Source organism: Arachis stenosperma, chromosome 9, assembly GCF_014773155.1.
Source record: "Arachis stenosperma cultivar V10309 chromosome 9, arast.V10309.gnm1.PFL2, whole genome shotgun sequence".
In the NCBI taxonomy this organism is placed as follows: Eukaryota; Viridiplantae; Streptophyta; class Magnoliopsida; order Fabales; family Fabaceae; genus Arachis; species Arachis stenosperma.
In genome coordinates this window covers 16,895,150-16,915,953 of record NC_080385.1, presented here as the reverse complement: position 1 = coordinate 16,915,953, position 20,804 = coordinate 16,895,150, and positions in this window count along the sequence as shown.

Genomic DNA, 20,804 nt, shown 5'->3' with positions numbered 1-20,804 from the left:
CTTTGAAATTTTGTTCTGTACACTTGTTATTTAACATTGAGTGAACTACAAATCCGGCCCCTGTCCATTTTTTAGAATGACAACGCGATCCCTCACCATAAAAATGACCCACTTCGGTCCCTGTCCTTTACGTCGGTGACCCAACGCGGTCCCTGTGAGTGTTTTTCCGTCAACTCTGAACGGAAAATGCTGATGTGTCAGGTTAAAAAATAGACAAGGGCCTAATTGTCTCTAAATTTAAATTGGTTAGGAGTTTATTTGTCTCTATTCTTTAAATAATATATTTTTTAATTTTTTATTCATTATATTAATATTTTTTTAATAAATTATTGAATATATGATATAATAAGTACAAACTAATTAATAAATTATTCAAATTTAAAAATATCATTTATTATGAATAATTCTCAAATATAATTTTTAAATATATATAAATAATAAATATTAAAATTCAGTTAATACATTAATAATAATAATCCTATGATATACTATTAGTATTATGATCTAAATAATTTTTACAATAAAATAAAAACTAATAAATACATTATTTGATATATAGTAAATATATATATATATATATATATATATATATGTATATATATATTATGAAGACCATTTATAAACTCAATAAACTCAAAGCATCAATAATATTATTAATCTATCAATAATATATATTCTCATAAAGTACAGATCCATAAAGGTTTATCAATATAAAAATAATGTGGATTAACTAAAATTTTATGTATATTAAAATTTAATTAAATGTTACATATATTTTACTCATAATATTATTCATAGATTAACTAATTTTTTTTTATCTCTTTAAACTAAAATAATAATTTTGTTTGATATCTTGGCACTAAAATACATTATGAGTAGGCTACTAATAGTCTAATACTAAATGAAATAAAATAAAATATATATATATATATATATATATATATATATATATATATATATATATATTATGGAGACCATTTATAATCTCAGCAAACTCAAAACATCAATAATATTATGAATCTATGAATAATATTTTGAGTAAAATATATGTAATATTTAATTAAATTTTAATGTACATAAAATTTTAGTTAATCCACATTATTCTTATATTGATAAATCTTCATGGATCTGTACTTTATGAGAATATGTATTATTGATAGATTAATAATATTATTGATGCTTTAAGTTTATTGAGTTTATTGAGTTTATTAATAATATGTAATATTGATAGATTAATAATATTATATATATATATATATTATGTTTTATTTTATTTAGTATTAGTAGCCTATTTATGATATATTTTAGTACAAAGATATCAAATAGAATTATTAATTTAGTTTAAAGAGAGAAAAATTCAAAAAAAATTATTATATATCAAATAATGTGTTTATTATTTTTTATTTTATTGTGAAAATTATCTAGATTATAATACTAATATTATATTATAGGATTATTATTATTAATGTATTAACCGTATTTTAATATTTATTATTTATATATTTAAAAATTATATTTGAAAATTATTTATTTAATTTCATAGTAAATAATATTTTTAAATTTAAATAATTTATTAAAAAAAGAATATTAATATAATGAATAATTTTTTTAAAAATTACCATTTAAAGAATAGGGACAAATAAAACCCTAACCAATTTAAATTTAGAGACAATTAGACCCCTGTCTATTTTTGAACCTGACACGTCAGTATTTTCCGTTCAGAGTTGATGGAAAAACACCTATAGGGACCGCGTTGGGTCACGAAAGTAAAGGACAGGGACCGAAGTGGGTCGTTTTTATGGTGAGGGATCGTATTGTCATTCTGAGAAATGGACAAGAATCGGGTTGGTAGTTCACTCTTTAACATTATAATTGACTGTTTTTATTAAAAGAAATACTTAATTTTCATTAATTAGGAATTTCACTAATTATAGTTGACAGTTTGATGGTATAACGAGTTCTAACAAGTTCAAAAAAAATAAATAATAATAATAAATAAAAAATTATGATTACCGTCGGATTTATTGCTGGTAAATTTTAATTTCGTAAATATAAAATAATAGATTACTGTCGGATTTAACGGGAATAAATTTAATGGTAATAAGGCACAAACCTAGAATTCATGCATGGTGCCAAAGTTACCGTCGAAAGTTACCCGATAGTAATCACTATCATAATTTTGTCAAATATTTAATAGAATCCGTCGTTAATTCAGCCAAAAATTACTGACAAATTTTAACATTCGATAGTAATCAGATATCGGCGAAAATTTTACTGTCTGATTGTGTCTGACGTTAAATTTAACGGTAATAATTTTACTGGTAAATTTTTTATTACTCTGCCAATAAATCTAACAATACTCGACTAATTTTTTGTAGTGTTCTTTTTTCGTAGATATGCGTTGTGCCACCGAGATTTGCTCTTCTTCCGCCTTGTTCTCCTCTCATCATTTTTTTTCTTTTTTTGAAGAATAAATGGTGTTCTTGTTTATTCTTGTAAAATTATTGTTAATTGATTTTTAACTATGATGCACGGACACTGACACGGACACGGGACACGACATGACACGGGACACACCGATACGCGAATTTTAAAATCTTACATGACACGGAGACACGCATATACATATAAAATATAAAGTATTTTTTAAATAAATCGTAATAATATTTTGATATTTTATTAATATTAAAATATAAATTAAAATTTTTAATGTCCTATTTTAGTTATATCAAGTATTTAAAATATTTTTGTTTTAATAAATAATTATATATACTATATCTAAACTTATTTTAAGAATATATATTAAGAATTAGACTGAACACGCTGACACGTGATGGTATTTAGGTGTGTCTAGACGTGTCCGGAGAAGAATTTTTTATTTTTCATTAAGACATGGATGGATACAGCAAACACGCGTGTCGGATAAGTGTCTGTGAGTGTCGTGTCCAAAATGTGTCTGACACGTGACACGGCAACTCAGCGAAGTGTCCGTACTTCATAGATTTTTAATGAAGTGTGTGATCACGAATTTTTCACATTCACAAGAATATAGTATATATATAATAATAATAAAGTTTTAAAAGAAAATTAATATAAATATAAAAATTATGACAAAGAAAACTTTTTTTTTTGTTAAACCAGAGGCACAATTTCTATAAAAAACAATCGTATTGAACATTTGAGATTTTATAAAAAAAAAATTAGTTCTTCTAGTATAATTTTTTCGTAGCTCTAGAAAAATACTCAAAATAATGAAAAATCCAGCAATCTTGGCAGGTAAAAGCCAATGCCCCACTAAAGTATGTTTATTTTTATTTGAAAGGTTAAGCTGACCCATGCTTATCTGCTCGAAAGTCTCATGCAGAATCGTTTTAGTTAGATAAAATTAATTAATTAAGGATAGTCATTTGGCGCTTTCCTACCTAGCTAATCATGGGCGTGGCCAATAAGATCCAGGCGCAATTTCCCTTAAGAAAAGAGAATCCAAAGTTATATAATATATATGCATTGGATATTTAATTATTGAAAACTTTGAGTCACTGGATTTTTAATATTTTTTTAATTATTTAATTAATATAAATAATTTTTTAATAAATAATATTTATTAATTTATGTGTAAAAATTATAAAAAATATAAATATAAATTATATTAATTTATATACATAAAATTTTAATAAATATAAATATATATTTTTTATATATAAAATATTTATAAATATAAATATAAATTATTATTAAAAAAATAATAATATTTATTGACCATGTAATTTTTAATTATTTATAGTTGGCGGTATTTTATGTTGAAAATACAGAACATACATTATTGTAGTCCAAGTAACATTCAAGTTCCCTTTCACAGGATAGGAATCTAAGATTTTAATCATGTTCGAATTAAAGTACAAACATGTGAATGGCATCCAGTAATAAATTAATTGAATTTGATACACTAAAAATATAAACTATTTTATATAGTTATTGAAGTCTATCAATTGTTTTGGATAACATTTAAATAATATATATATATATATATATATATATATATATATATATATATATATATATATATGTAATTTTTTTTGTAAGTATATAAATAGTTGTTATTTTTATTGACTTAATGATATGTGTAATTAAAAGTATAAGTTTTTTGGTGTCTCATTAAAAGTATAAGTAAAACATCTTTATACTAAGGTCCAGTTTGGATAATCAATTTAATTAAGCTCTTTTTGATAAATTAACTTATAAATAAGTTAATTATTTTGTGTTTAGATTTTTAACTCTAAAAGTATTTATTTTATAGAAATGTGATGAAAAATAGAAGTATTATAAGAGAATTCATTTTTTTAACTTCTCTATAAGCTCTTAAATAGCTTCTTAGAAAGTTACAATTTAATTTTAAAAATTGCACTAGACATTAATACTACTACTTTTTATAAGTTAAAAGTAAAAAAAGTTACTTCTAAAATTTTCAAACGGACCTAATAATGGTGCATGCATTGAAATTAAATTTAGAGAGACTGTAGGAGGATAATACAAAAATCAAACAACATAAACAATAACATAAAAAATTAATTAATTTTGAATTAATTATTAAAATAAAATCAGATTCTCAATTAGCCAGCAGTGTAATCAATTTTTGAATTTGAATAATTAAAATTAGGTAACGTAATTGTTCTTGTCTGGTTATGGCCGAACCTATGTAGCTCATCTTCCCTTATTGGCTTAGCCGACCTTCTTGCCGAATGATGATGTATCTTGGTCAGTCAGAGGAACAATAGGGGGAGCACTTGCAAAAAGCACTCCGACGCTCAAGTCAGTTAACGATTATTATCAGAGGGGAGTTTTTTGGAAAGATAACCTACCTTCTTCAACTCTGACTGCTTCCTTATATAACTAGGAGAGAGTAATAACCGTTTTCCGCTGAATTGATTATTTCTAACGTAACCGATCATATGTTGTTTATTGCCATAAAGTCAGCTGAATTAATACATCGGTTACTGCCGAGCTATAACTCGTAACCGATATATAACGGTTATATCAGTAATCTTTTCACAACACACAGTAACACTACATTTCTATTCCAACTCAACCCTCCTACTTCTGCGCCACACACACCGCCGTTAAGCCCAACGGTCCTCTCCTTCCGCTACTCAGCCCGACACACCTCCTCCGCCGTGCCTCCCCCACCACCCTCACAATGTGCCGTCGCCGATTTTTGAAGCTGTCTCGCATTCTCTCCTCGTAACGTTAACATTGCAGGAGGCAAGTGACGTGATCGCGCTGCATCTCCATTATTCTGCTGTCGCTATCTCTGTGCAACCTTGCGCCAATGTTGCTTCCTCACGCCGCAGCCGTGGTTGTATTGTCACACCACACTTCCCTGGTGGCGTTGCTGCGGAGTCACGCCACCTGTCGCTACCACCGCCGTTGCTGTCTCGCGATCCGAGGGCGCCGCTATTGCTGTCTTGCACCCCTCTCCCGTGTTACTGCATCGTGCCGTGTGTCCTCCCTCGTGTCACCGTCTTTCTTCCGCCGCCTTTCTTTTTCTTCTTCTTTCACTGTGATTTGGATTTTCTTAAGGTATTTTGGATGTTTCTTCTGCTCTTAGTTGGATGTTTCTTTTTATTGTACATGGATATTTTTAGTATAGGATTACAAATGTTTTTTACTCTTAATTTGATGTTTCTTTTTATTGACGAAGGCAACTTAATAGGAGAGGCGGCGATAAAATGGACGTGGTGAAAATAGGGTTTAGAATATGTGAAGATGAAAATAGATAACAGAAAAAGTTGAATGTTAAAGTCAAGTTAACATTCAGATGTTTTTTTTATATTTAATGAATCTGGGATGATACAATCTGTTGTTTACTTTGTTCACATCTTTCGTCATTTAATTAACGAAATTTTGTTAAATTTACAATGCATGGTTTATATGTGTGTGTTGGTGAATAACAGTCTTAAATTCTTAATGGTTCTAATTCTTTTTGTTTATAATATCAAAGGCAATGCAACTAATGATTAATTGTCTCAAAGTAAAATATTAGTGTGATTCCGCACTTAGAAATGCATATATAATATAATATAATAAAAGAAGAAGCATGCCCACGTAGGTCATATTTTAAGGTTCTAAAACTCAGGTTGTTATAAAACAACTTATAATGTATGCAATTTTAAATTAAAGTAGTTAATAATACAGAATTGATATTAATAAATGAGGAATCACAGCAATAAATTGGACATTCATGCATGTTAGCCAAACAATTTCACTTGAAAGCCTGTCAGCCAAGAATTAGAGTCTGAAGGATCGACCAATATTAGACCAAAGATGTTGAACGCTTGTTTAAATAAAGGAAAAAGAAAATTAAAATGACACCTCAACAGTAAACGTGCCACGTCGAATTCCCACTTTACATTGCTAAGGAATATTTGACGTCTGGACAATTTTGACACACAAAATCAGTTTTTGTAGGTAAAAAATTTGTTTCGATCTTACTTGAGTAATTTTGTTAGTGTTTCTAACTATGGGTAAAATTGGTTTTTTGTTTCTTTTGTCAAATAATTCTCTTTGATTTAGAAGTATAAAAACCTGCATAACAGTGTCCATCTAAATTTTCCTTATTGATATGATAATTGTGGCTTGTTATAAATCATTATGGCTTTTGTGTTTATTATCATTTTATACTTTTGTACACCGCTTTAATAATAAGTTAATAACTATGCACTGCAATTTAAGAGATGTTTTACAAAGAAGATACTGACATGTTTTTATAAGGTAATTTGAACAAAACTTATGAATTCAACAAAGTTAAAAGGCAATGAATATTAATAAAATCTCAATGCAACTTCAATATAAGTTAAAGCCAAGAGAATGTTAAAATAAGAGTAAACTACCATTTTTACCTATAAAAGTTAAAAACGCTGACATATCTACCTATAGAAAATAGAAATTATCATTTGTACCCATAAAAAATAGTTTTTATAAGCAAAATTATTCAAACCCTAAAAAATTAAATAAAATCCTTAAACTACCTTTCTCTCAACCGCTACCACTATCATCTCCTCTCCTCCCCCCTCTCTTCTCTCTCTCTCTCTCTCTCTCTCTCTCTCTCTCTCTCAATGTTCTCATCTTTTTTCCCACTACTGCTATCACCACCACTAACCCATCCTCTATCTCTCTCATTCCATTTTCTGAGCTCGTCGCCGCCGCCATAATCCGTCAACTCTGCCAACTCCTTCCTCTTTCTCTTTCTTTCGCTTTCCTTCTGTGTTTTGCTTTTCTCTCTCTCTTCTTCTTCTTCGAATTCTTAACCCAGAAAAAATGCTTCACCATCACCAACAACAATAGAACCATCTTCAGATTCCTTGCCTCCACACTCTCTCTTACCTGCAAAATCTCTTCGGATTGACTCATAATCCGTTTGTCCCTCCTCCTGATGTACCCCAAACCCTAACCCCAATTCTCAACTCCAATATTGGAATCGACGATCTTAGAAGATTAGAGTTTTCAGTCGAAACTGTCACTACTACTACTATTAATATAAGCAATAACAGCAACACTATAGTTGATGCTTTTGTTATGCAGCAGGAGTTGAAGCTAAAGATCGGGTCTTTACCTAAAGAGGTTGAAGATTGAGTTATGGAAAGGAGCGAGAAGAAAATCAAAAACAGGAAACTCAAAGTGAAGGACATGGATGAGTTGGGCCACGGCCCGCCACCTCCATCGTCGCCATCACCGTCGGCAACGAGTACCTCACCACCATTGTTGACACGGGTACGGCGGCGCTGGTGCTGACGGAGCGTTTGAGTGGCTGCGCGAAGTGAGGATTGTCGATGGGGTCCATGGAGGCGCACTTGCAGGGGTGGAGTTCCAGTAGTTCTTAATGGCATTTTCGATTCTACCGGAAAGGAGTCGGGATATGGTGGCCCACTTGTTGCCGAACCGAGCGTGAGTTCTGATTATGGTGTCGTCCTCTTCAGGGGTGAAGGTCCGATGCTCCACGGGTGGGGAGAGTTAGTTGCACCATCGAAGCCTGCAAAACTTGCGCTAGCAGAACATTGAGAGAGAGAGATGAGAGTGGGGGGCGGGGAGGAGATGATAGTGGTAGTGGTGGAGAGAAGGTTAGTTTAGGAATTTTATTTAATTTTTTAGGATTTGGATAATTTTACTTGTAAAAATTATTTTTTATGGATACAAATAGTAATTTCTGTTTTCTATGGGTAGATATGTCAGCATTTTCAACTTTTATGGATAAAAATAATAATTTACTCTTAAAATAATAATACTTTTATAATAATATTTTTGACACTTGGCTTTTTATACAAGCCAAGTGGCTAACGATATCTTCGATTAACTATTGTTCGCAGCACATGTCTGTTACCATTATGCATTACCAGTTTATATATAAATAATATTGCATCAATGAATTAACCATATTCATCGCTAGTTGTCTCCTTTTCCTCTGTTTGCTTTGCCAAGGAGTTGATTTTATCATTTTTTGACAAATTCGATGTCAGTTTTTTCATTTTCTCTTCTTTTTTCTTTACTTATATGTACTAATGTCTTGCCTCATAAAATATCCAAAGGTATTCCTCTTTTTTATTTTACATACATAAATACATGTATATATTTTGGTAGAATATACACGCATACACACAATTATACCTACACATATACATTACATAAGTTTACTTTTATTGGCAACCCATATTTACTTAATGAGCAATGCTACCTGATTAATAAGTAGGATTTCTTTTTAAATAAATAATTTAAATATTTTATTTATAAATATAGATAATTTGTAGTATATTTATTAGTTTTTATTTTTTTATATATTTCGTTTACAATATAAACGAATTAATATTGTTTCTATCTCGTTTACACTACAAACGAGATAAGACAAGCTAGATTTTATTTGATTTTATCTCGTTTGTAAACGAGATATGTATGTGATCCGTCATCTTATAACTCGGTCTTTATTGTGCATTATGAGTTATAACTCTGCCTTAACTATCATTCATTTTTTGCTTGTAACTGACACCTTCGTTACCGACTTAATGACCATCATTTCCATTTTAATGACCAAACGGTCATAACATGAATATCATTAATCAATTTTATGCCTATAAAAACCACTAATTTCTATGTCTCAAGACAGACAACATATGCTAAGTTCTACTTCATGTCTTATATTCTATATTCATAAAATCATTATAATACATAACACATGATAAATTTTATTTCATGTCGTCTAACATTCTATATTCACATAATTATTCTTATACCTCTTAAACATTTACTGACTTGAGTGTCGGAGTGTCTTTTGCAGGTACCCACCCCCTTATTCTCTCCTTGCCGACATATGACTCATCTTGACGGAGAGCTTACAAGTATTCACCAATGGACGAGGTGGACGAATTATACACCGGTTAACCTCTACAAGAACAATTGGCATCCACCGTGGGGTTGGCAAACTAATTTCCTGCTCCACCGAATAGATTCAAAGAATTTGAATTATATTCAAATACTTTAATTAATTTTCAAACAACATTCACATATTTTAGCAATTTATGTATTCTAATTTTTTTTATTTCTCAACCTCTATTCAAAACTCAGTTTCATAAGGCCAAATAATATTCATTGAGAATTTTACAAACAATTCATTTAGAATAATGAAATGACTATTGACACTAATCTTTAATTTGTTATACTTTCTATCAATAATTCGAAACTTAAAAATATGCACTTCAAACTCCTAAAAATTTAAATAAATCAATGTATGTCACCTACAAAATTTCTTTAATTTCATGCTCTTTAATTACTTGCCATGTTCTATCTTTTTTTTTTCTTGACCAAAAGTGAGAAGAGTACAAAACCTGTTGTTATATAGCTGCTTATAATTTTGCTTTCAGCTTTTGGGGTAAAAAACTCAAATAAGCCAAAGAGAGTAAAATTTTACACAAATCCGCCAAACCAAAATCTGCTTCGTGAATCCACCAATGCACATTTATATGTAATTCGAACCAGCCTGATTTAAACTCTATTTCTACATAATTCAAACCAGCTTGGTTCGAATTATACACAAACACATGCACATACTAATTCGAACCAGTTTGGTTCGAATTATACACTTATTAAAAAAATTAATAATTTAAAAATTAAAAAATATATATTTTATTTTATACATTAAAAAAGCTAACAAAATATTTAATTACGAGACTTTTTTAAAATATTAATGAGCTATTAATTCGAATTCCATACAATACTCTTTTGTCTATTTTTAATAACTCATGAATATTTTTTAATAAAATTTTTAATAAATTTATTTAAATTATACTACAAAAAATATTTGATCCTATGCAAAACAATTTTTAAAAAATGGCTTAAAAAATATTAGGAGTACTATAAAAATTTGTAATATCCTAATGACCTAGGACATTAAAGAAATACTCTACATAGTCAATAATAATTTAGAAATTAAGGAAAAAATATTTTTATCATGTATTTACCTAAATCACTAGAATATTACAAACTTTTATAGTACTTATAACATCTTTTAAGCGATTTTTTTAAAATTATTTTGTATAGAATAAAATATTTTTTAATTATTTTATATGGAATAAAATATTTTCTTTCATTTCTAAATTATTTTTGACTATGTAGAGTATTTTATTTAAAATTTGAGTACATGCATGTATTTACCTAAGTTATTAGAACGTTACAAATTTTTATAGTACTCTAACATTTTTTAAGCAATTTTTTAAATTATTTTGCATAGGATCAAATATTTTTTGTAGTATAATTTAAATAAATTTATTAAAAAAATTTATTAAAAAATATTCATGAACTATTAAAAATAGACAAAAGAGTATTGTATGAAATTCGAATTGATAGCTCATTAATATTTTAAAGAAGTCTCGTAATTAAATATTTTGTTAGTTTTTTTTAATGTATAAAATAAAATATATTTTTTTTAATTTTTAAATAATTATTTTTTTTAATGAGTGTATAATTCAAACCCAGATGGTTTGAATTAGTATGTGCGTGTGTTTGTGTATAATTCGAACCAAGTTGGTTCAAATTAGTGTGTGTGTTTGTGTATAATTCGAACCAAGCTGGTTCGAATTATGTAGAAATGGAATTCGAATCAGGCTGGTTTGAACTACATATAAATGTGCATTGGTGGATTCACGAAGCAGATTTTGGTTTGGCGGATTTGTGTAAAATTTTGCTCCTCTTGATTTATTATTGTGATTTGTCCTAACTTTTGGGATCATCTATTACACAGTAGCCTCATCTCTTACATTTTTCTTATCTATTGTATGAGAATGTTGATAAAACCTCTCTCTATATATTATTATCATTTTAAATTCAAATACATCATGATTCATTCTTTGCATTAGCTATTCTTATCCATGTATCAAAGACTTCTTTATACTCAAAATTTTCCTGAATTATTATTATTATTATTATTCAAGTTTCATTAAATTTGTTCTCTATACTCCAAAATTAAGGTCTCAAATCTATAAAAAAAATTCAAAAGTCATTCTTAAAGTTTGATAACTTAAACATCAAAACAAAAGCATGTTTAATTTTAATTTATCTATAAATTCATTCATCACACATGAACAAATTCCAATTATATTATTGTTATATGCATTATAATTTCTATACGATCATGCTAATTTTTTTCATGAATTATATTTATTTTTTTTATTATCATTTATACAATTAGACGAGTCCAAGTCTCGAATGTAATTAAATTCTTTCAAAACTCATAATGAAATTTTTCAATAATACTATATTAATTCAATTTCTATTATTTATTTTATTATCAATACTTCATTCTTTTTTCCTACTACATTTATAAATTTAAATGTATTTTTGCATAAATTTAAATTCAAAACTGAATTGTTCAAAAATAATCCTAATAACTCTATGTCATTTGATTGATTATATATTTTTTATTCTCTAACAATATATAACTGTTGCACTATTTATTTTATTAAATTTTATGTTACTATTGATTTAATACAAAAAGTTAAGCAAAAATACGTGCAAACATTCAAAATTTACTATTATTGCACAAGAAATATCCCTCGTCATACTGTAACTGCTAAACACATTATACTAAATGTATCATTCAATGACTGTTATCTTATTGCTTTATTATCAAATTGAAGCATGTCCTACAAAACAAAATTCAGATATTCACATTTGACATGTATGGCATTCATATATGTCGTCTTCTTTTCTATACTTATCAACTTTCAAGGTATATTTTTTTACTTTGCTTTTACTTTTACAATATATATTAATATATGTTGCGACTTCGTACATATTCATTTTCTCAATTCATCTTATTCATGTCAGACTTTCACTATATATTATAAATATTCAATAACTAATTGCTTTGAGCGAGAAATTCATCAATAAGCTGTTGTGGGTCGGAAAAATTTCCAAGACAATTAATCATTATATCTTAGGATCATACAATTAATTCCGTCAATGGATATCTATTTCTGAATTTTTTAGTTCACATACAATCGAATGCTAAAATTGTTCTTAAGCGGAAAAGTATCCCCCACACAACTATCTTGATTGAATGACTCTTATCACTCAATTATTTTTTCAATAAATGCCGACATAATAACCCGACTAAGTTTGGGGGCTCACCATATCATTATTCACTTATCTTTTAATCTTTTAATCGAGTTATAACTCATTTTATTTTCTAATCTTAGAGGCTGTGATCCGTCACCTTATAACTCGGTCTTTATTGTGCATTATTATGAGTTATAACTCTGCGTTAACTATCATTCATTCTTTACTTATAACTGACACCTTTAATACCAACTTAATGACCATCATTTCCATCTTAATGACCAAAGGGTCATAACATGAATATGATTCATCAATTTTATGCCTATAAAAGATACCAATTTTTATATCTTAAAGACAGACAACATATGCTAAGTTCTACTTCATGTCTTACATTCTATATTCATAGAATTATTATAAACACACACATATGATAAGTTCTATTTCATGTTTAACATTCTATAATCATAGAATTCTTATACCTCTTAAACACTTACTGATTTAAGCGTCGGAATGTCTTTTACAGGTACCCACCCACTTGTTCTCTCCTTGCCGACGTATAACTCATCCTGACGGAAAGCTTACAAGTATTCACCAGCACACGAGCTATACACCGGTCAACTTCAGCAAGAACAATATGTATATACATATATATCTCGTTTGCAAACGAGATAAAGTCAAATAAAATCTTGTCTTATCTCGTTTAGAGAGTAAACGAGATATAAGCAATATTAATTCATTTACACTGTAAACAAAATATGTAAAAAAAAATAGAAATTGATAAATATGATAAAAATTACATATATCCATAAAAAAATATTTAAATTATTTATTTAAAAAAATTTCAATAAATATTATTATTTTTTATTAGTACCTGGTTAGCAATAACCTGCACTTGTGTTTGTAAGAATTTTGCACATACAACAAGCATATATTTTACACTTATATTTACTAGAATTTGTACATATAAATCAATATAATTTGTATCCATATTTTTCAGAATTTGTACATATAAATTATCAAAATTTATTTGTTAAAAAATAATTTAGTATTTGGGTTAGTTAAATGATAGTAAAAAAATATTATTAGCCCCCAAGAACATAGCTAGTAGATATTATTATTTTAATCAATAATAATTTGCACATATTTATAAGAATTTTGCACACAAAAATATATAATTTATAAATATATTTATGAAAATTTATACACATGAATTAATATTGTTTGTATTTATATATATTTTTCAAAGTTTATATACATAATAATTAAAATTTATTTTTTAAAAATAATTTAATATTTATACTAATTAAATAATAATAAAAATGTTAAAAATTGCTAACTCTAAAAAATTCTTTTACTGATTTTTATATATATATAATAATTAAAATTATTACTATGTTATATATATTTTGTTCCTATTATTAAAATTTTCTAAATCCATCGTGGTTGTAATTATGATAATTGTTTTCTTTATCCATTAAATGCGAGAATCACAATACATAATGCAGAGAGACTGATAAATCAGAGCATTCAAAAATTGGTTATCATCCTATTGACCTTAAAGGAATTGTTCCTTCTGTGTTTGTTGAAACTAAGTGAATCATTATACTACTACTCGTTATATGCCAAGTGTTTCTAGAGACTATCAACAACATAAGTTTATGTGTTTTTTTTTTTTTTGAAATATCCATGTTCCAGGTTTGAGGCCAATAAGATTTCCTTTGCCGTTTTTGGATTCTAAGTCCATACCACCAAAAATTGAAAAGAAAACCCTTTGTATAACACTTAAAATTGTTCCTAAAAGATACCGGGCCGATCTCTATTTTAGTCTTCAAAAGATAAAATTAATCGAAATCATCTCCGAAAGATACACAACTTGATCACGTTAGTCCTTCCATCAGTTGGATGATGACGTATCATGTTAAGTGTCACGTGACACATGATGACGTGGTGGGTTGATACCACGTATCACGAGATGATTGGTTGACGTGTCAAATCAGTGACACGTGATACGCCACGTGTCATGTCAGTGACACATGGCGTGCCACATGTCGCTTGACATGTAAAAAAGTTATTTTTAATCAAAATAGTCATTGAAAGTTCAGACGTAAGTCATTTTCATCCCTAATATTTTAAAAAATAATCAAATTAGTCCTTATATAATTTTTTTTAATTTTTTTTGATAATATTAAATTTGAAATATTTTTTGATACTACTAATTTTAATAAAAATGTAATTGACAAACAAAAAATGTAACACCCTACCATACAGAGTCTTATGCTTAAGTCATAAGACAGAGATGGCAAGGTATTACGACCTCTAAAATAAAAATTTAGTACATATAGTAGTATAAATGATTGATTATAACTAGGAGCCTTTGTAGAAAAAGGGGTAAACAAAAATCGCAACTCGAAAGCGCAACACTCCGATCGATAGCGTAACGAACAAGGATAAACCAACGCGAGATTATATATATACAAAGGAGTGTCAAAAACAGGAATATCAAGACTTTAAATCCGGTTGCGAAGATAACCGGTCCGAGCATAGCAATATATACATATGATAAAGTAAGGAAAACCCCAAAGGAAACCCAAAGAGACACAAATACATAAGACCTATTCTCCAAAATCTCCCATAAGAGGAGTCATCTCAGTTTATATTATTTAATGAAGATAAAAGTATCTAAGCAAAACATATAAACCAAAACATAGTCCCGAGAACAAAGGATCTTCGCAAATCTAGAAGTCTCCAGCATGCCTCAGCGGAAAACCTCACGTCCTGCATCTGAAAACCACAAAATCCGCATGGGTGAGAACCAGAGGTCTCCAGCATGGTAACAGCTTCCACATATATAATACATAATAATAGAGGAAAGCCGAAGGCAATCCTAGAACTTCCTCCAAATAATTCAAAGCTTATAAACAAGTTAAACCATAAAAGGGCATCTGACTAAAGATTCTTCAGTCTAAAATAATACTTCCCTTTCCAATTCCTTCAAACCTCCCAACCACCAGCAGGAGTATAATGTAGCAAACACAGTTATATCAAACAAGAAATATACAAATAGGAGCAAATAAGGCATTTAGACAATTAGGCAATCTCAAACAATTCATATAGTATGCATATGATGAATGCCTGTCCCTAGTGGCTGATGATATCATCTGTCAGTTATAGAGCCAACCCGACAAGTCTTGGTAGCTAACCATTGGACTGTCCATCTGTCACGCATCCCCAACTCGAGTTATACTCATCATAAACTTGATCATAATCATGATCTATATCCATCACCTTCACTGGTGAATATTTATGGGGGCGAGCTCATCCGAGTCTTTCACAGTGCCCGGCCACACTTATGACATAGGGTCAAAAGAGCTTCGAGTCTCAACCTGGAGCACGTGGTGGCTAGCCACTGCTTCCTCCCAGGGAAACTCTCATCTCCAACAGTGGAAGTGCAACATTCACAATTCATTCAACAGCATATATGCATTTATACTTAGCCATAATCATGGCTCCGCCGTAACACGGCAATAATCTAGCCATCGGCTCACGGTTAAATCCATAACCAGCCATTTCATTAACAATTACGGCCTTTCAGCCCATGGCATAACAAGCACTTCCACCACCATCCTCCGCCTCTCACATAATCATCTTTGATCCTCATTGATCATTCATTTTTTCCTTGCTTCACTCGCAAGTTACCACATTCACTAGCCCTTCTTCTCATAGCTAGACATATCATAATGATTTAAGACATAAATGGTGAGATCGGAGGCTTAGAAGTATGAGATTTGGCTTTTAAAACTCAAAAATCAACTTTGGGATGAAAACAAGGCCACGCGTACGCACACTCCACGCGCACGCGTGGATAGCCACAAAACTCATCGACGCGTATGCGTCATGCACGCTAACGCGTGGATTGAAAAATACCCAAGCGACGCGCACGCGTCAGCCACGCGTACGCGTGGGTGCTCTCGTGCCCCAGGCACAAAACTGACTCAGTTCTGGCACAACTCTCTGGAAAATGGCTGGGCATTGGGTGCAACATATTCGGCGCGCCCGCGCACATCACGCGCACGCGTGGATGGCGCTTTCTGGAAGAACGGTGCATACGCGCCAAGTGCGCCTACGCGCGGGGGTCATTCTGCTAAAAGTTTTCTAAGTTAAAAGCTGCAGAATTCACAGATTCAACCCCAATCTTCCAACGGACATAACTTTCTCATTTTAAATCGTTTTTCACCCGTTCTTCGAACGGCATGGACATCCCGGATCCAATTCACTTCTAAACAGATTTGGCACAAAACAGAGATCCGTAGTCCAAGTTATGTCCCGTCAAAGTATGCCCAAAAAACCATATTTTTCATACAAAACCACAAAGTGCCATTTTCAAAACAAGTCATTTTCAACTCTTTTCAAAATCAATCAAAACATGCCAATTTCATCCCTTTTCTTTGAAATCAATCAAAATATATCAAATTCAACATCAAGCCTCCTCAACTCACACATTGAGACTTTACCACAATTTACAAAATCACTATCCCATCATTTTAACCCACTTCACCCAAGTGGCTCAAATTCAAACACATTGACATATCACACACTCTTCCTCATGCCAATTTTCAACAACACCAATTCCAATAAATCATCATTGTACATAATCAATATCATACTCACCATCAACATGGTTCAACCCACAATTCAACCATAACCAATCATCAAGCATATATCACAACATGCATATTTCTCATACATCATACCATCAAGGCATCAATAATCATCATCACATATATGACCACATCATATATCTCAACCATTCAACAACACCAACAATTCAATGCCTATCTTAGGGTCTGTAGCCTAAGTATTTCCTATCACATTACATATTAGATACAGGAAACCGAAACCATACCTTAGCCGATTTCCCAAGCTCAACCGGAACACTTCCAAATCACTTATCCACAAGCTCTCAAGGCCTCAACACCTTCAAGAACAGATTTTTCACCACCAAATCCCTTTTCAAGCTTTTCAATATCACCAATCAAGCTCCAATATTCACATATACACAACCTAAGCCACAATCATCACACCCATACACAACATCTCAAAACCCAAACATCATAGAACCACAAATTACACTAGGATTGAGAATCTTACCACACCCAAGGTCCAAGGAGATAAGATTAACCTTCTCTTTCAAGAGAGTTGGGTCCTATAACATCAAAGAGTCCAAAATCTCAATATTTTTTCTCATAAAACTCGAAAACAAGGCTGGAAATTCGAAGAGCAAAACGTGGCTTACCTCACAATTAATGGTATGAGTTTTGTAGAGCTCTCCACGGTGAACGCGTGGCCGTAAACGGTGCGGCAATCGGAGCTCTAGATCAAAAGTTATGGTGGTTTGAAGATCAAGTGAGAGAAAGAACTTGAGAGAGTGTTCTTCCCTCCATGGCCTCCATTTCCAACGTGTTTGAGTGTTGTGTGAGGAGAAAGAGAGTGCTGAAAACTAGGGTTTTGATTTAGTTATGTTGGGTCAAGGGTCCACTTTGGGTCCGGTTGGTCCGGTTTGGCCCGTTCGGTCCAATCTTGGTCCGAATTCTATAAAATTGGTATCAAAATTCTCGTCTCAGTCTCCTCTATCACATTTAGCCATAAAAATCACATTTTAGGCTTTTTAGAATAAATTCTCATTTATGGATTGATTAGCCGTTAATTAACCGGGTTTTACAAAAAATTAGTAATGGTATCTTTTCTTCTTAAAAATTTTGTCAATAAAATTATCTCTCTCCTTTAATTCTTCTCAAAATCTATCTTATTCTTTTCTATTCTAAAACTTTTTTCTTACATTATCACATTTTGCTGAAATATATATATACTCAAAATTGAAATGTATGTATTTGTTAACCTAAACAAAGTTATGTGCTCAAAATCAAAATTTATGTATTAAAAGAAAAATTATATAATCTATCTCAAACATATGAAACACACAAAAAATTATGTATTAAAAGAAAAATTATATAATCTATCTCAAACATATGAAACACACAAAAATTTATGTAATTTATCATATGAAACATATGAAACACACATATAATTTATCATAATAAATTTTTGTGTGTTTTATATGTTTGAGATAGATTATATAATTTTTCTTTTAATACATAAATTTTTGTGTGTTTCATATGTTTGTGGAATACATACATTTCAATTTTGAGTATATATATATTCCAGCAAAATGTGGTAATGTAAGAAAAAGGTTTTAGAATAGAAAAGAATAAGAGAGATTTTGAGAAGAATTAAAGGAGAGAGATAATTTTATTGACAAAATTTTTAAGAAGAAAAGATACCATTACTAATTTTTTGTTTGTCAATTACATTTCTATTAAATTAGTAGTATCAAAAAATATTTCAAATTTAATATTATCAAGAAAAAATAAAAAAATTATATAAGAACTAATTTGATTAATTTTTAAAATTTTAGGGATGAAAATGACTTACGTCTAAACTTTCAAGGACTATTTTGATTAAAAATAACTTTTTTACATGTCAATTGACACGTGACATGCCACGTGTCACTGATATGACACGTCAACCAATTATGTCGTAACACGTGACATCAACCCACCACGTCATCATGTGCCACGTGGCACTTAACGTGACACATCATCATTCAACTGACAGAAGGACTAACGTGACCAAGTCGTGTATCTTTCGGAGACGATTTCGATTAATTTTATCTTTCGAGGACCAAAATGGAGATCGAAATATCTTTTAGGGACGATTTTGAGTATTAACTCTTTGTTAATACTTCTAAAATGGGCATGCAAGAAGTAAAAAAGTTTTATGGAAATATCACTATAAAGAAAATGAGATTTAATGACAGTTTTTTAAAAGCTTTATGGCGGTTTCAACCATTAAATAGATTCCAATATTTAGTAGGCTGATGTATTTTAAGGCGCTAACAAATGAATTCACGGCGATTTTTAGTAACTACTGGAACAACTATTGCACAACGTTTAAATATATTTGTGGTGGTTTACAATTATCACTATTTGCCATTTAAGTTTTAAAAATAAATTTGTAGTAAATAATTTTAAATCGTCGCTATTTCAGTTGCTAAAAGAATTACGGCAATTTAAAAACTGCTGCATTTTATTACTTAAGATTTTAAAAAAATTGTAAAAATTAAAACATTTTCAAAATAACTCATTGTTCAGCACAGAAAATACAGTTAACAAAGAAGTTCTGTTTTATTTCTAGCTTTGTATATTTACCGTAGGTCCTTAAGGGGTTGTTCTCCAAAATGTTGGAACATAGCAAAATGCTACTTTAAATTCATATAATGCAAGCAGAAGTTAGTTTTAGGATGCCTAATAAACCAATTACATAGTGAAAAGCCAATTTTACATAAAAGTTAAACAGATCCAAAATAAAATTCATTTCAATTTTTATTGTTAGCGTTCTTATTAAGTACTTTATCAAGTAAAACTGTAAACGAGAATCAAATGTTAATTATCAAAATACACAACTTTACAAAGGTAGCAGTATGCTGGCATATACTCAGAATTTCCATAATCACAATTGACAAGCAAGAAATTTTTAATTTCCTTCAAGTCCTTGCATATTTGAGTTTATGTAAATCTTTATTATGATACTACTTTTTTTTAAAACTTAAGTTGATAAGAAGAATCAACGCAAATTATTATATTTCTAATACGTCTTCTTAAGTAAGAGTCATTTTTGAATTTTGTTTGATTTTTTTTTGTCATAGGTTTTTTTCTTCTTTTAATAACCTTATACCATTTTTTTTAGTTCACCAAGAATTGAATTCTGAAATATATTATATTATCACTTATCCCAAAAATTTAAATAGATAAGAGGAATAAGTGCCATGTAAAACGGTAAAAGTACTATTAGTAGTGTAAATCCTAAAGAATATCTTATGAAAATAATATGAGCAACATTTAACACATACTTATCATGACACCATTATGCGTAAGGTACTGTTCTAGTTTTAAAACCATATGCAAAAGATACTGTTCTGGCATTAAAGCATACAAGGCCTAATCATAGCTTTAAAACCATGACCTAACATAAAAAATGTGTAATGAAAAGCATCAAAATTCAATAATACAAACTGATATGACCAGTAAACATCAGTTACACACTATAGCTCGGTTACACACTATAGCTCGGTTACATATTTATAGCTCGAT